Below are 16079 nucleotides of genomic sequence, written 5' to 3'. Positions count from 1 at the left end.
AGCAAGGGCGATCCGATGGTACCACCAACCCTACTCGCCTCTGCTAGGTTGTTGCCGGGGCACCTCATGCGGCTACTTCGGCTTTGTTTCGGGCCCACCGGTTTCATGGCAGTTTCGTGCAATAAAAGTCTCATTTGGCTGGGTATCTGACAAGCCAATTCCATGTCGTTCGCATAGCATTTTATAGCTTTTGGATTTCATAAAACCTTTTAGAGTCGTAAAAGTCTTTTCAGACGCATTCCCTTCGGAGCTGCCTGCGCGAATGGAAGGAGACGTCCTCTACTCATCTCCCCCTGACCCACGAAGTAGCCCAGAATCCATCGCCGGGTCATTCTTTATCAATCTGTCCTGTCCTGTCATCCTGTCCTTACTCACCCACGGCCGTGTCCTATGCTGATGAAACACAGCTCCTCACATTCCCTATCCACCTTCGCTGCCTTGTCCAGTCTCAAGGTGAGAAGCGAGACGTTCATTCTCTATCTCCTAAACTGGCCCCAGGCGTGGCAGATGTATGATATATAGGTTACCAATTGGTTCACATCACCATGGAAGAACACGCATGCGTCACATCACTCTTCACGTGGCAAAAAGAGATTACGGGTTGCAACCAGCACATCGTGCACTTTAACCCACATGGGAAACGGTTACACAGGAAGCGAACCTGCTCACAAGGTTTTTAATATGAGCGTCGGCTTATTGAACAAAATAGCTCGTTCGGCATTGCGTAAACAGTGTTTCGGTGATTTAGGCGTATTTTCACGTTAATATCCATTCATAAATGTCACGTGCAGAGCTAATTCTGTGATGCATAGCATTGCGGCAGTCTCTGCGCTTGTGTTTCTAAATCAGTTGCTGTGAGTTTGAAGTATGACAAAATGGAGGCATTGTATCTGACACAGAAAACCCCGTTAAAATACCACCATTATATAAATGTAAGCATGCTCTGCATGCACCCGAGCTCACATTCTACGCATGGCCCTCGAAGACGATGAAAACCTGTCACCGACCGCATCTACCCAAAGTCGTGAAGGGCAACACAAATCTAAGAAACGATCATCCGATACCCTTGAAGATTTGTCGGACGACGAAGAATATGTTGAATTATCTTCACTCACAAGAATTGTCAGATACTTGGTCATGGTTTCGGTTGCAATAGCCTGGGTTTGTTTTTTGATCGCCTGTGCCATTTTGACTTACGTTGGTGTAACTACAAAACCCTATTTTGACCCAAGCCGGTTCTTCTATTTCGCATGCTACCTTGGCATGACGTCTTGCATTGTGGGATTTGGAGGAGCCCAAGATGTGCATAAACAGACACTTTGGATTTACTGCGCCCTTCTCCTTGTCGCCATTGCTTTGTCATTTGTCGGCGTTGCTGCAACCGGTGGTGTGGTAATCCATGTCCCGGAGAAGAACCAGACATCAATCTGGACAGACCATGGTGAATATGCACGGTTGGCAATGTCACCCGACGAAGCCAATGGATCATATTATAATGAACATTATCCGAAAATGTCTCTTAGCGGCAGATCAGGTTTTATATCATTGATTCATGGTCGAAGGAGGGCGGCTATGGTGGATTATGACTACAAGTGGGTCCAGTTTGGTGATGCCAAAGTTCTGAGACAAATGACTTATACTCTGTTATTTTTTGAAAGCGTGGCCTTGCTGGCTGGTATTTGTCTCCTAAAATGTTCTGGTGATACATGGTGGCAACTTTGGGTCATAGACATGTAAGAAGCGACAATGTGTTTTCATTCTTAAACCCGGAGTTGCTGATGTGCCAAAACGCGGTCAAGGCAACTAAAGATGAAAGTTTGAGTCGCCCACTTCACATGACAACAACCAGGTTTTGAGCAATATAATTGTGTGCGTTGCTTTGACTGTCCAATTTTGTCTAATCGGTGACTGGCCGCACCTTTAAACCAACTATAGCACCTTCAAACCAATACGATACAATGAAGGATGCAGTCGTGATGCACTGTCCGTTTGCGGACGTTGCACCAGTCTGTGTAACGCGCGTCATTACACGCACGCTACACGTACGGATCATGCAAATTTAGCTGTCGAATGATGTGCGATGGGGCTTTCAATGACCACGACGCAAAAAAAAAAAAATGAAAGCGAAGCAGAAACGGAGAAAGCAAGAAACAGTTATTACAACCAAATTGTGCTATTTTATATCAAGAGAGAATGTATAGAAGGCTTTGGTATGTAATGCGATACAATTTCGCTGTAGATAATGCATGCACTGATACCAGGGCGTAAAACTGCCGGATGGGAACTGCCTTCGGCTCCCATGTGGGGGCCCCGTTTCAAATCGCGGTTGTGTCATGACCATGGGTGCTAATTTGGCCACTGCAGTCGTTGGCGCTCTATAACGCGTCGAACGGCGACGTTCGACGCGTTATAGAGCGCCGTCATTACGTCACATTTCAGCTGAAGGGTTTTGAAGCATACCAGGAAAATTCCTAGCGTTCTTCTGTTAAAATAATGCAAAGGAATGTTAACCATGAAATATTTAATCCAGAAACCATAAAATACCTAAATTTCAACTCAGAAGCAGCATTTCTACGCCACCAAATGCCGCACAACGGAGATTTGGCCTTTCGTGCTTTTGTGTTCCGGTCACGGTGCGGCAACGCTATGCTCTGCAGGCATTGTACGTTTCATTCGAGTTTGTTCCAGAAACAGGAAGATCAAAGTGAAAACAGGCCAATGATATCAGCTTTTTCTGGAATTGGCTTCATCGACACGGAAAGACATTTCAAAATGCGCGGTAATGTTACCACGTACTTTCTGCAAAACCAGACAGCAAAATGTTCTATATCTCTAATGTTTATGTATATCTAAATGTTCCATCTCTAAGATACCAACACATAGTTCATTTACAAGTGGTTTCGGGCTTCCTTTGCTAAATGACGGAGCGGACCCCTTAAAAACGCATGAAAAGACCTGTTGCGTTCTATGGGCGATTTGTATTCGCATTATCCGCTGGATTCAGTCAATCTCATTCATAGATGTCTTGCCCGATCCGACATCCAGCTGCCGGGGTAGCTGACGAGAACCAGGAGTAGTGTACTGACTACCAGGGAAGTCTGTGGGCCGTGGAAAACAAATTTATCTGTTACCCAGCTTTTCATGCAGTAGCCTGAGGGTGATACGTTTGGAACGTTGACCCAAGTGGTCTTCCTCTGTTTCTGTACATGCTTATGCATGCTGGAGGTGGTTATTGCAAACGCCTGAAGGGCTCCATGTGATTAGGCTCAAGAAGAATTGTGAACCCATTGGGATAGCATTTAGCAGAGCTTGAGAAAAGCACTACCTTAACGCTTCCCAATTTCGTGTTATATAGTCATGCACCGAAGCTGATGAGACGCACCAAATTAGTAAAATAAATGATCCGGAAACATCATTTGGCACCTTCTTTTGCAAGCAGCCCACAACCTGCTTTCGAAGACAAAATCAGCGGTTGCTTAGCGTTCAGAACTCGTTCTACAAAGTCCCACTGGGGCTCGTGTGTTATTACGCATTCCGGAAGCTTCAAGAAACCGTCCTTGCCTTCACTGCAAATGCTAGGTCGCCCTAATCCTCTGTCGTTAACTATGAATACCGCTGCAGTGCTTTTGTTTTGTCTCAAAACTATCACTCTGTAGTTGCTACAAAGCACAACTCGCCAAGCTAGTGGGCGTGTTGTTCTGTGGTGGCAGTAAGCTCCATTTAACAATAACTGCATTTCAGAAGTCCTTGCACCGAATGACTGACTGGGTGAAACGTTTTATACATGAGATACCGGACGAAAATGATAATTTGATAATAGGTTGGAAAATAGACCCGATTCCACCCGCAATGAGAACACGTCTTCCTGATCTCTCGGTAACACTGAAGAAATGCAGTTACAAGAACGTGCGATACCATGAGTTTCTAGTGACTCGATGAGATAAGGAGAAATGCTGTACGGCAGAATAAGGCACGAATAATTACTTATGCCAAGGTATGCAGATACGAAATTTTGCGTTACGAAACTTTGTTCTTGAGAGATATGTGGGTTACGCGCAGTTGCGCACCAGTAAGTGTTAACTGAATATATATATATATATATATATATATATATATATATATATATATATATATATATAAGTGCAATGTCGTTTTCTGGACAGAAAAGTGCGTTGCAAGGAAATGAGACGCGAAGTTCAGTCCTGGAACCGTTCACGGCAGCTCTTTGAATATTGTCTGGTTTGCATTTGCCAAGTATGATGTCTCAACTGTGATGTCCCAAAATCAATGTTCCCATATAACTTTATGTGAAATAAAGCTACACATCAAGAAAATATCATAGCAAGTTTTCCTCCATTCAAAATAGTTGGATGTTTTTATAATAATTAGTAATGTTCGTGATGCAACATACTTATAAAGAAAGCGCTTGGTGGCACCGGTGTCACAGCGCGGTCGTAGTTTCCCGTACGCTAAGTGTTGACACACCTATCATGACTTTCATTAACGCCATTATTTTCTACTCCAATGTAGTCAGCATTTTCCGAGAGCAACGGAACATCGCATCCCACGCCTAGGTTTTGTGAAAGCATCGGCTATCAAAATGAAATACACGTCGTATGTGTACCGTCCTGGCTTTTCCTGGTCTTGCTCCGCTCATCTACGCCGCGCACCGACACTAATAAACAGCTCGTATTGCTGATGCAACCTCCGGCGTTGTTGCGTTCAGCGGCGGCCGTGTGCCATGGCCGACGCGACGGACTGGTTGCCATGGCAGTTCTGTACTCGGCCAGCGCCGGCTGCGCGGACCCGTAGCTCGTGCTGGACGCGCACGCGTGGACGACGACTGACATCTCAGGCAGCGAATGCCACAAGTGCGGGGTCTTGACGCAGCGAACTTGAAGCTGTCGTACGCGGCCAGGATGCTAGGACCCTCGTCCCGTCCCAACTGAATGGGAATCTACACACCTATGTTCGGCGTTATGAGTTCGGAGTTCGTAGGCAGAATAATCGACACTCAGTATACCAGGAGGTACAGGAAACAACTTGATAGGTCTGGCCTTCCTGGTCATTTCCTTTTTCCTACGCGCAATGAGGCTTTTACTACTGCCCTCTCTTTATATTCCACATATATAATCCATGTTTTCTTAAAATGCACCCTGTAAGGTACACGTAAGTGGATGCTGTTATTTTTGGTGCACATAACTACCTTTCCGCATTCTGATGGACAAAGCGCAATCCATAGAACATCCGGGATTACTTTTTGAGCCATTGCTTCACTTTATGTAGCCTCAATAGGCACTGAGCCTGGCATTGGCTGCTGTGTGTCAAATTCCATCTGATTTAACATACTTGGTGACAAAAGAGAGAACCCAAGTGAACCCTGTGACCATATTCGTGTTGATTTGTAGGATTTACGAACCCTGCAACAACCGGGTTGTAACAACAACCTATCAACGCACGACACTTCAAACAAACTTATGTGAGAGGGACAGTAAACGCGCATCACGTTTATGAATTGTATTTTTAGGAAACCACAGGACACAAGGCAGAGAAAAAAGAATGCAGGAAAGCAGAGGACCAAAACATGTTGTTTTATGAAGAGTTACGAAATTACCAATTTATTTCTATTTTTGGTTTTGTCATTGACGTAAAAATGTGAACGTTTTCTTCATTTGCTGTCTAGGAAGTATTTTTAACAGAACTTGTAGGAGTTTGTGAAATTAGAGAATCTCACGGACTGTAATATTTAAAAACTCTTTTCTTCAACTGAAAGCAGTTGGTGAAGCGTTAGAAAACTCCGCATTCCCTTAAATAAACAACAACGAAAAACGGTGACAGCTGAAGCCTGGGGCGTAGATAGCCCTGCCAGTGCTGATGCATATGCCATCTTTGTTGTTTTCGTTGTTTGGATCTTTTGTTGCAAAAACTTGGCCTGTTTTATGCACAATACTTACTCCAGCAGCTAATGTTTTGCTAAGGTGCGTCTAAGCAGGTTGACATATCTCGTGTCGCCTGGCTAGGTACAACTTACAAACGCAAAGGTATTACCTACGCAAAGGCAAACGCAAAGGCTTCGCTACGCAAAGGTACTGCAGACCTCCGAAAATTTTGTTGTGCGTGTCAGCAGCGAGTACGTGCTTGGTAACTACAGTGGCACCATGTGGTGGTCAAATGGTGAAAGAGACAACGTGCTCAAGTAATGGCGAATGCAGCTTAATCGGGGCTAGTTTGCGTAATTTGCGTGGGTACAAATATACAATGCCATTGCATGTGATACATAATATCTGTGTGGTATTTCATAACGAGGCTGGTAAAATTCCACACCACGCGGGGTGGTGAAAGGCTTTTCCAGGACCGATGCCGCTGGTGCATTTTCTGCCCGAGGCCGAAGGTCAAGGGCTGAAATTTCACACTATTAAGCTCCTGGAAAATGTTAAAGTCCAAGCGTTGAATGATTTTTAGCAAAGGCCTTGTGTGACGGAACACAGAGAGAAGCTTAAAGCTGTGGTCATACTTCAAGCATGACCGCGACTAAAAGCCACTATCGCCATGTTTCCCACCAAAGCTTGTCTATTACCTCGGAGAAAAAGACTGTGAAAAGACAATTTAAGGGTTTGTCCAGTCTATTCGTAATAAGGAGCCGCTATCTACGACTTTCGTCGTTAGCGACACAGAAACTTTTCGGGAGTGCACTGTTCTGCTGCATGTGGTACTCATCACCAAGTGCTACTCCGAGTGGTTGCTAAGCTTCCACAGCAACAACCGCGGCTCGAAACAGCTTCTACAAAGTCCAGTCGTGTTCCTGCCCGACTCGGCCAAGAGTACAGCCTTATGCGTAAATAGTTATTGAATAACCGTTTGCGCATGATTTTTTGAAGCATTTCCACCCGCAGTCAAAAATGTTCTCCTTGATCAAAAGGCACCGAGGCGAAATATTATACCACACGCACGAGCTAGTGCAAAGGAGATATTCCGACACTTGGTAACATGAGTTTGACCCTTAAACGTATAACTAACCGCGAGGCATCATCGGGATGTGAAATTTGATTTCGTGATTTAATACATAAAAGGTAACGCATAACATGTCTCACACAAAAATTACCAACATGTTGTGATAACGTTGGATGCATTCTATAGAACGAAAATGCTGGGGACGGGCATGGTAAATGGTCAATGCATCCTGTAGGCACGACCTTCTTGGTCTAGGGATCCGCTTTCGGGACGCCACATCTACAAGTAATTACAGTGCCTTGCCTATGGTTGCCTCAAATTTGCATATCCAATTGTATCCTCCTCAACATGTCATGCAGCTAGACTGGACCGTAGCCAAGGAAGGGAGCCACGGGGCCATGGCCCCTCCGTCAATCCAAGAGGTTTACTGCTGATACTGGGCGATACTGGGCGATACTGGGCGATACTGGGCGATTTCACTGCGATCCGGTTCAAATTCGCACGAGCTCAGAAAATATGACTTGGAAACATTTGCCCAGATAGAAAATAATGGCACATGCTTCTGGCTGGAAAGCACTGTTCTAATCGGTGGCCTTAAAAGTGCCGCTTCGTTCACGCACATTTCACCTAAGGCGCGGCTTATTCGATATCACAGATTTCACGGTTGTCTCGGTTGAATGCGAATCAGTTCGTGATCTCCGTTCGTTGGGCTAAACTCCCGCCAGCTAATCGTGGGAACCCCTCGCGTTCAGAACTTTACAAACGGCCGTAACGGGCTCACTGCGGGGCGCCGTGCAAAGTGGGAGCTCATAAACTGCATGGACCGCCTCAAATGGGTCGATATACAAACCCGTTACTGCCAGCTTTAATGGCGTGGTGTACTTGGTAGTCATGGCTGCGTGAGTAGTGCACAGCACATGCGTCCCGGCCTCCGGATATGCACCTGTAATGAGTCGAGTTTTGGGGCTAGCACCGATCTATTTTTCCGTAGGGCAGATAAGAGTCAGGACATGCGGTTCAGGCTTTATATACGTATATTTCATTTCCACTTGGTACGTGTTTGTTGTTGCGCGCAATTATTTGTAACCGTGCCCCACATGCCGTTTTAAAAAAGCGACGACTAGTAGTCCACATACCGGGACATTATTCGGTGGCTCATTTCACGGCAGCCCTGGCTCTGTTGACGTCTGCGGCGTCGCCAGCCACCCTGTCTGCGCCAGTGGCCTGTGACCTCGTGTGCTGTCCGCGGTCCTTGCTGGCCAGCCGGCGGCTGGACCCGCTGCCGCGACTGGCTATCAGCTTGCCTTTGCGGCTTGTCAATAGTTCGTGTTTGCTCTTACGGCCAGTCGCTTGTTTGTGCTCGTTCATGAGGCTGGTCAGCAGACTGCGCCTGCTGCCTTCGCTGGTCAGGGGTTTGCGCTTGCCGCCATGCCACTCGAACTGTTGTATGCGTTCGCTCTCGTGCTGCGCCAGCTGGCGTGTGCACGCCTGGTTTTGTTGGTTCCCTGATCGTCGTCTGAGCTCCCGCCGGCGACTGTTCAGCTGTCGTTTGTGCGTGCCGCCTGACCCGGCGGCTTGTAGCTTGCTGGCGCGGTAGAGCAGCGGCGGCGGGTGATGGGCCAGGCCGCGGTACGCGATATACACCACATACCCCTCGTCGCCCTCCACCCGGTACTTGACTTGCTGGAGTCGGCCGTCTGGCAGCACCAACTGGTAGGCCCCGCGCACGCTCTGCCCGTCCCGCGCCTCCGCGTGTCCGAAGCTGAGCCCTCGCGCCGCCTCCTTCACCCGGTACCGGTAGCGGTAGCGCACGCGACCGGCGGCGTCACCCTGCGTCTGGGGCACGCTGGACCCGCTAGCTGGCGGGGGGCTCCCCGGCAACGAGGGCGGTCGAGCCACCGGACGGCGCCGCGGATATCCTCGGCGCCGGGGCGGCGGCCGGCGACCGCGGCGGCGCCCGGCTCGGCACCGCAGCCGTGGCCAGCAGCAGCAGCAGCAGCAGGGGGGCGCCCGCTCGCATGGTGCAGTGGCGGCCGCCGGCGGCTCCAGCCGCTTTATACGAGGCGGCGCTCTCACGGCGGGCGGGGGCGGGCCGCGGTCCGGCCGCTGCTCCAGCTGTCCAGCTGACCCGAACGGGGTCGGTCACAGCGCCCCGGCCGGGCGCAGCTGAACACTGGGCGCTGTAACATCGCTTCAGCGCGGGACCACACCGCATTCAAGGGTGCTGGGACAATAATTCAGTCGGGTCACGTTACAAATGGCTGCCGGGGGAGCTGGAATAGGGAGCTGGCGTGCGGCCAGAAGTCATAGCTCTTCCTTTTTCCTAGAAGACGGGCCAGGCATTTAATTGTGCAGGAGTGCTACGTACTACGAATATCATGCTATCGGTATATATATATATATATATATATATATATATATATCTATATATCTATATATCTATATATATATATATATATATATATATATATATATGTCTTTATGCAGTCTTTTGAGTTAGCCATATCGTGCATTGTGGTAGACTCATCACTGACCTGTCTATCCAGGTACGGATATCCCCCAGTTCAGTTCAGTTCAGTTCGGTGTATCGAGGATTCACCCTGGAATACTTTCGGGCTTTCGCAATTTGAGTTATAAATGAAGAAAAACGGTGCATGGCGGAACAAAAAAAAAAACGCTCAGAAATCAGAAAACAGCACAGCAGCTCAGCTGATCATCTCACGGTACATTACCAGTAAGCCTTGAAGCGCGGCACGATACGCTTCCGGTGTTTTGCATGGCGGTTGACAATCCGTTCCTCGCTGTCTTCTGAAGGAGCCTACGCCTCCCGGGTTCGGTTCTGACTCGTATCACAAGGGCTTGTCCGGTCTGTTGCGTGGCGTCATCGTGCTGGTCGGACTGAAACAAAGCTCGCAAAATTTGTCAGTGGAAGTGAGGACTCAGTAAGAGCTGATGTGTGATTAATAGTAAATTCCCGGCCAACAAAAAACAAAACCTAAACGTGTCATTTCATTTAAAACTGGGTTGCAGTTCTTCATGCATGAAGTGGCACGGGTGTATAACTGGCTAGCTTTTGTACTCGGTGAAATTGTGGGGGTCGCATGTTCCATAAATAGGCACACCAATGGTTTTAAACACATCAGATCCGGAGCTTAATGACCGGCTCATCTAGGTTAGAAGGCTTCTGCTGCCCGAGGAAGACTCGCTCGACACAGTGCGCGGCGCCGCCCTTCGTGACGCACTGCACCTGCCTCACGCACGATTGCATCCGAAGGTCACTGCGGACTCGCCTCCGATAGCAAAGGTCACTGCGGACTCGCCTCCGATCGCGAAGGTCACTGCAAGTCCTCTCATCCCCAAGTACTGCACACTTGGAACATGTGGTGCCCCGGCTAGGCATGGGTCGGATAACTGAGCCCGAACTCGTGTCCAAGCCCTGATGTCATGGGTTTAGTCCGAGTGCCGGGCCTACCGTTCTCACATCACATGAATCCAAGCCGGAGTCCAATAATTTTAATCGTTTGTGAGTCGCAGTAGGAGTTCCAGTGCAGGTTTGTACATGAATTCTTAGCTTTGAGTTCAAGGTGAATTTGGATCGCACAGAATGACTCCTTTTATATGTCACTGAAAGTGGTAGAGGCTGTTCACGATGCAAGCTGTGGCAAGATAAACTCGGGCTGTCGTAACCCAGTCCGAACTAGCGTAAAGACTTGTGCTTACAAAAACAGTCTTCTTAGGTTGTGCTCTCCGTATTGGCCAGCAAATTATGTCCCGAGAAATCAATTTTCAAACCCCAATTCCGAATACCGAGAAAAATCCCAGAAATATTGTCATTTTTGCGTTTGATCTTTGGCTGTAACATTGTCTTCATCTTCAAGCGCTGCCACAATACCCTCAGTCATAGTATTTCAATGTAATGATATACTTTCAACCATAAAGTGCGTAATCACTGAACGAAATATATCTAGTCATATGATACACGATTATATGATGCAATACGTCCGATCATATATGATACACGATTATATGATGCAGTACTTCCGATCACACATGATACACGATTATATGATGCAATACTTCACACAGCATAGGTGTGACCTGATGGTGCTCGCCCCATGGGCTCGCGTTATGACCAACACGAGGCATAATTAGTACAGCAGAGGTAAGCCTAAGAACAAAAATCGGAACGTAGAAGAGTATTTTTAGCTAGCCTAGACTCACGCATTGTACCTGTAAGCGTGCCTCGAAGCTTACGCAGCTTGTTAAACACACAGTTTTGCCAACTCGCAGGGCATGCTTCAGTTTCTCAACGTAAGCTGAAGTCTACAAGAGCAAACATGCCAGCGAGGGACGGTAACGTCCCATGCCATAAGTCAATTTGAAAAGACCACCGCATCGTTAGACCAACTTGCTGATTCAGACTTAAGTAGAGAAACCGTGTACAAATGCGCAGTAGCTGGGAATGTTATGTCTCCTCAGAATGTCACGATTGAAAAGGACCGCGTCGGGCTTTCATTTACCTGGCAATACCGCGCGCATTCAATGGGTGTGACGGTGCCATTGTATTGAGCTCTGTCTGTTGTTGGTTACCATGTTGCTGAACGTTGCGAAATCTGCACACGTGCGCTAGGGCGGCGGCAAAAGCACCATTCCCTTATGTTAAAGCGCTTGTGCCACGTTGTTGCTTTCATCGATATATACGACTGTCCGACCAATCAAAGATGATCATGACGATTTTGAACTTGGAGCATTCCGCCCATTGGGCCACTGGCGGCCCTGAAAACGTTCTTTATTGTTATGCATGACGCAGGCACCAAAGAAGGCGAGGTGGCGTCTGTCGCAACCTATTACAGACTTTTTGAGTGACGTGGATAACTGAGTGACACCGGTTGCTGAGTGACATTTGCTGGGGTGGTAAAACTCGCCGACTTGGTGAATAAGGTCGGCGACAAAAAGGTCTATTTTTACGCGACGCTTGGTTCCAAAAATGTTTTTGACCGACAGTTATGGTGACGGCCACGACAAAACATTACGGCGCACATTCCATGACCTTACATGGGTTTCAATGGAAATACATTTCACCCCAAAACACTAACAAGCCTTTCATAAATACCTTCTCTCGTACCCTATGGTCCCATGGCATCTTTCTTGCCTGCTGGAATCTGATGTGACAGCCAGTTATGTAGGCAGTGAGGCAGGCAATAGGGGGTGAGGAATAAGAAGGCACAGAAAATGTAGGCAGTGAGGGGGGGGGGGGGTGGTCGTTAGGGTTTCATTGCCGTCTCCCTTTCTCCAAGAGTTTACTTCAAATACAAGATGGTTGTGTGGGATTTTGGTCCTATTGTTACAGGAGCTCAGCAAAAAATTAACATTTGCGTATTTGTTGACATTTGTCCCTGCCCTGAGACGAAACTGCTCTGTCTCTCAGAGCAGTTTTGGGGTTTGAAGATGACAGCAACCCTTTTGTGACAGGAAAAGCTGGAAGTGAGTCATTCTACAGTCCTCATTCATTTCATAAGTCCTTTGCACCTTTGCACCAGTTGGCACGCCACTTGCACATATGCAAACGTGATATATTTCACTGTTGTGTTCGCTAACATTGAACTGAAACCCTTTTTCTGATGGAACCCTGGACATAATTTCTTTTTGTATCAAGGGCAGGCTGTGAAGGAGGAAAGCATAACCTAAATGCAGCCCATACGGGTAGAAAACAATACAGTTTGCATGGTTGTGCCATCATGTCAGGGGTGTCAGTTTTCGTACCTGGTAAGGGGGGGGGGTAGCAAGTCATGGGCCTCATAACCTTCCCTCCCTAAATGTGTTTGTCAATACCTTGAGTCTGTTTTGATTGCAGGTCATTTCTATTCATTTGCTCTTTTTTTCTCATTAAGCAAATTTTTTCGAGCAGCATTGCGGTTATGACCAGGGAATAAATCCCAAGAAAATGTGTTTTGTGTTATAGTTGCCTTTTCCTGCTATTTTGTAATCTCTCAGCTAGAAGTACTAGGGGGAGAAAGAACGGCATTGAGGGGGTCCAAATCAACATTGGGGTGGGGCAGGGCCCAAAAATAATTTAAATTGCATCCTGCATGACAAGTAGCACAATTGTGCTTAACTTGTTTACTGCCAGGTATGCAAAGAACTATTTTGACTTGCTGATTCAGTCAATAGCAATGTATGCATGCTGGTAATGAGAAGTGTCATCCTGATGTACCAGCTTATTTGTTTCCAGGGTCTGAAATGCAGAATTACAGCAGCAGAAATGCTGAATTACAGCAGCATGTGTGTAACAGATTAAGAACACGTTAGCTAAAAATGCTAACCTTACCCTGGTTCACCTTTTTTCATAACGCGGACTAAGAGGAGGGATGATACCCCGCTCTTCCCAAACTAATGAAGGTAGAGCGTCACGTAAACAAAACAAGAACGTATTGTTCTCAACGAGAGATCCCGTATTGTCACAAGCTTAATGTTGCTTCTTGACCCCACTAGACCAAGTCGATGGTAAAATGCTCCTGAAAGTCGGACTAGTCCAACTTTGCATGTTCATACGTACACAACCATACCGCGTAGCGATATGGAACTTAAAAGAGTGCTCGTTTCGTTCTATTCAGTGCAGTTGTATGTAGTTTTATCTATTTTAAGCCCACGTTTTAAATGCTGGGCTCTGTTAATATAGCAGTGCCCGGCGTGCGCGTGCGGCTCGCAGAATCGTCGGTTGCCCGCGCCGGCCGTAGATTTTCATGCAGCGCTCCTAAAAACCGTCGCTTATTAGGAACCAGAAATACTAGAAACAAGCTTTTGTTGTCAAAACACATGCAATGAATGCCCTAGTGGCCTCAAAAGAATTGGGCGCGACTATACAGCATGCTGGACGTGTATCCCCAGAAACCTTGAGGGGGAGGAGGGGAGGGGGAGGCGGGGGGTGGATCGGCTCCCGATATGAGGCCGAACGTTAACATGTTCAGGAAGAACTAGCAGGGTCATGCGAAGCTATCTACAAATTTCGAGCTAATTCCTTTTTTGTGGAGGCTGTTGCGTAACAAATTTTTGAATTCGCAACATAAATACTTGTTTTAATGGCGGCTGACCGGGGTGACCTGGCCTGACCTGAGCTGATTGCACTGGGTCGTTTTAGTCACCTTAACACTCCTTCGGCTATTGAGGACTCCGCCGCCGGAGTGATTTAGTCATCTTCAAAGCCTTCGGCACACTTAGGGTCTTCTTAACTGCTTAGGGCCCTTTTGGCCACTGAGAGGCTCATTCCATGATCCAAAGGCCATCTCGCTGTTCGATCGACTCCACGACCAGTCAGAGGCGCTCTGGACACTCAGAAGTTCAGTAAGTGCCCAGGGCTGCCTGCCAGCTTAGTGTCCCTCTTGTCGCTCGGGGACATCGCTCTCAAGGGACCCGTTTAGCCATTCAGAGACCAATTTGGCCCCCAAACAATTTGACAGTTGGACATTTCTTTCTGGTTGCTAGGGTCTCCACTGAAATAGCCATCAGAGCCATCTTGCCACGACTAAGGTCATGGCTAGCGATCCTGGTGGGTGTGGAGGTGGGGGTGAGGGTAGGACATCCATTTTTCCTGACACCGTAAGACCCGGAACCTGGGGTTTTGTGGAGGTGCATGCAGGGCTGTTTTCTCTGCGTGCATCGCGAGGAGTATGGTAATAGTTGTGGTCGGGCTCGATGCGCTCACGTGGTTTCCATAAGGAGACATGGCTTCGAGGAGGCCCGCATGTTCTACGCCATTCCGCAGTCCCACCTGCACCGGTTATAATTTTGTCATGTACTCAGCCGCCTTGGCTGTCGAGGTCCTCCGCCTTTTTTCGCTGTCAAGAATATCAAATTCAGCCGTAGATGGAGCTTTAAGGAAAGACACGGTAAGTCCTCAGGGCAAAACAAGACTGCTTTTGTAATTGAACTATCTCATGGCGTAAGGCCGGTGTGCCTGCATTCTTCGCAACAACAGATATTCTGGTACTAGTTGAATGATATCGTATACATGAGCGTTTCGGTTGCGTGCATGATATCACAACATGCTGTGACAAAAAAAATATTTCGGTGATACCTCGATTTCTGAATACGCTGCTGGGCACGGACGCCATTGTCATTTCTTGTCATATAGTATCACGTTGAGCTGCTGGCGACAATTTTGTTCGCAGAAATTCGGTTGGTAGTACAACACATATTTTTACCATCCTTGGACGCTTGTTCTCAGCCATTACGCCTGAGAGCGATTGTTTAGAGTGAGCATTGCCAGAATTCTGTCGTCGCCGACTTCCGCCCGACTACTGCACTCAGTGCAATGACTCAACAACTAGGCCGCGCCCTCGGACATTTCGTTGATTTTATAGTGCATCGTTTTGCTGGTTGCATTTTTATTGACTCGCTGTTCAAAAGGTTAACAGCGTGAATATTTCTGTATATATATATATATATATATATATATATATATATATATATATATATATATATACAAGCAGTTGTGCGCAATAGAAGCCTGCTCAATTAATGGTTTTCCTGAGAAGCGAACTCCAGCTTTTGCTGTTTGGTGTCCACCATGAAGAATTCAACAAACCAACTAGACCTACATGCTGCCTTTTGGAGCTACACTGTATCACCTTCACGTTCTCCACTACTGATAGAGAAAATAGGGAGAGAGAGAGAGAGAGAGAGAGAGAGAGAGAGAGAGAGAGAGAGAGAGAGAGAGAGAGAGAGAGAGAGAGAGAGAGAGAGAGAGAGAGAGAGAGAGAGAGAGAGAGAGAGAGAGAGAGAGAGAGAGAGAGAGAGAGAGAGAGAGAGAGAGAGAGAGAGAGAGAGAGAGAGAGAGAGAGAGAGAGAGAGAGAGAGAGAGAGAGAGAGAGAGAGAGAGAGAGAGAGAGAGAGAGAGAGAGAGAGAGAGAGAGAGAGAGAGAGAGAGAGAGAGAGGAGAGAGAGAGAGAGAGAGCGGGTGGTTGCTGGCTATTGCGGAGATACTTGGGGACGTGAGGGAGGTTCCTCTTTTCGCATCGGCTCATTTTCTCTCTAATCCGCAGCACTGATGTCCTCCTATCACTCGCCCTGAAATGTCATGTTGCTACAGCGTCCTGATCCGTGTATCGTCCGATGGGGTTTTTGTCACT

Source organism: Pollicipes pollicipes, unplaced genomic scaffold (genome assembly GCF_011947565.3).
Source record: "Pollicipes pollicipes isolate AB1234 unplaced genomic scaffold, Ppol_2.1 Scaffold_7231;HRSCAF=8579_pilon_pilon_pilon, whole genome shotgun sequence".
Classification (NCBI taxonomy): Eukaryota; Metazoa; Arthropoda; class Thecostraca; order Pollicipedomorpha; family Pollicipedidae; genus Pollicipes; species Pollicipes pollicipes.
This window is presented reverse-complemented; position numbering follows the sequence as displayed.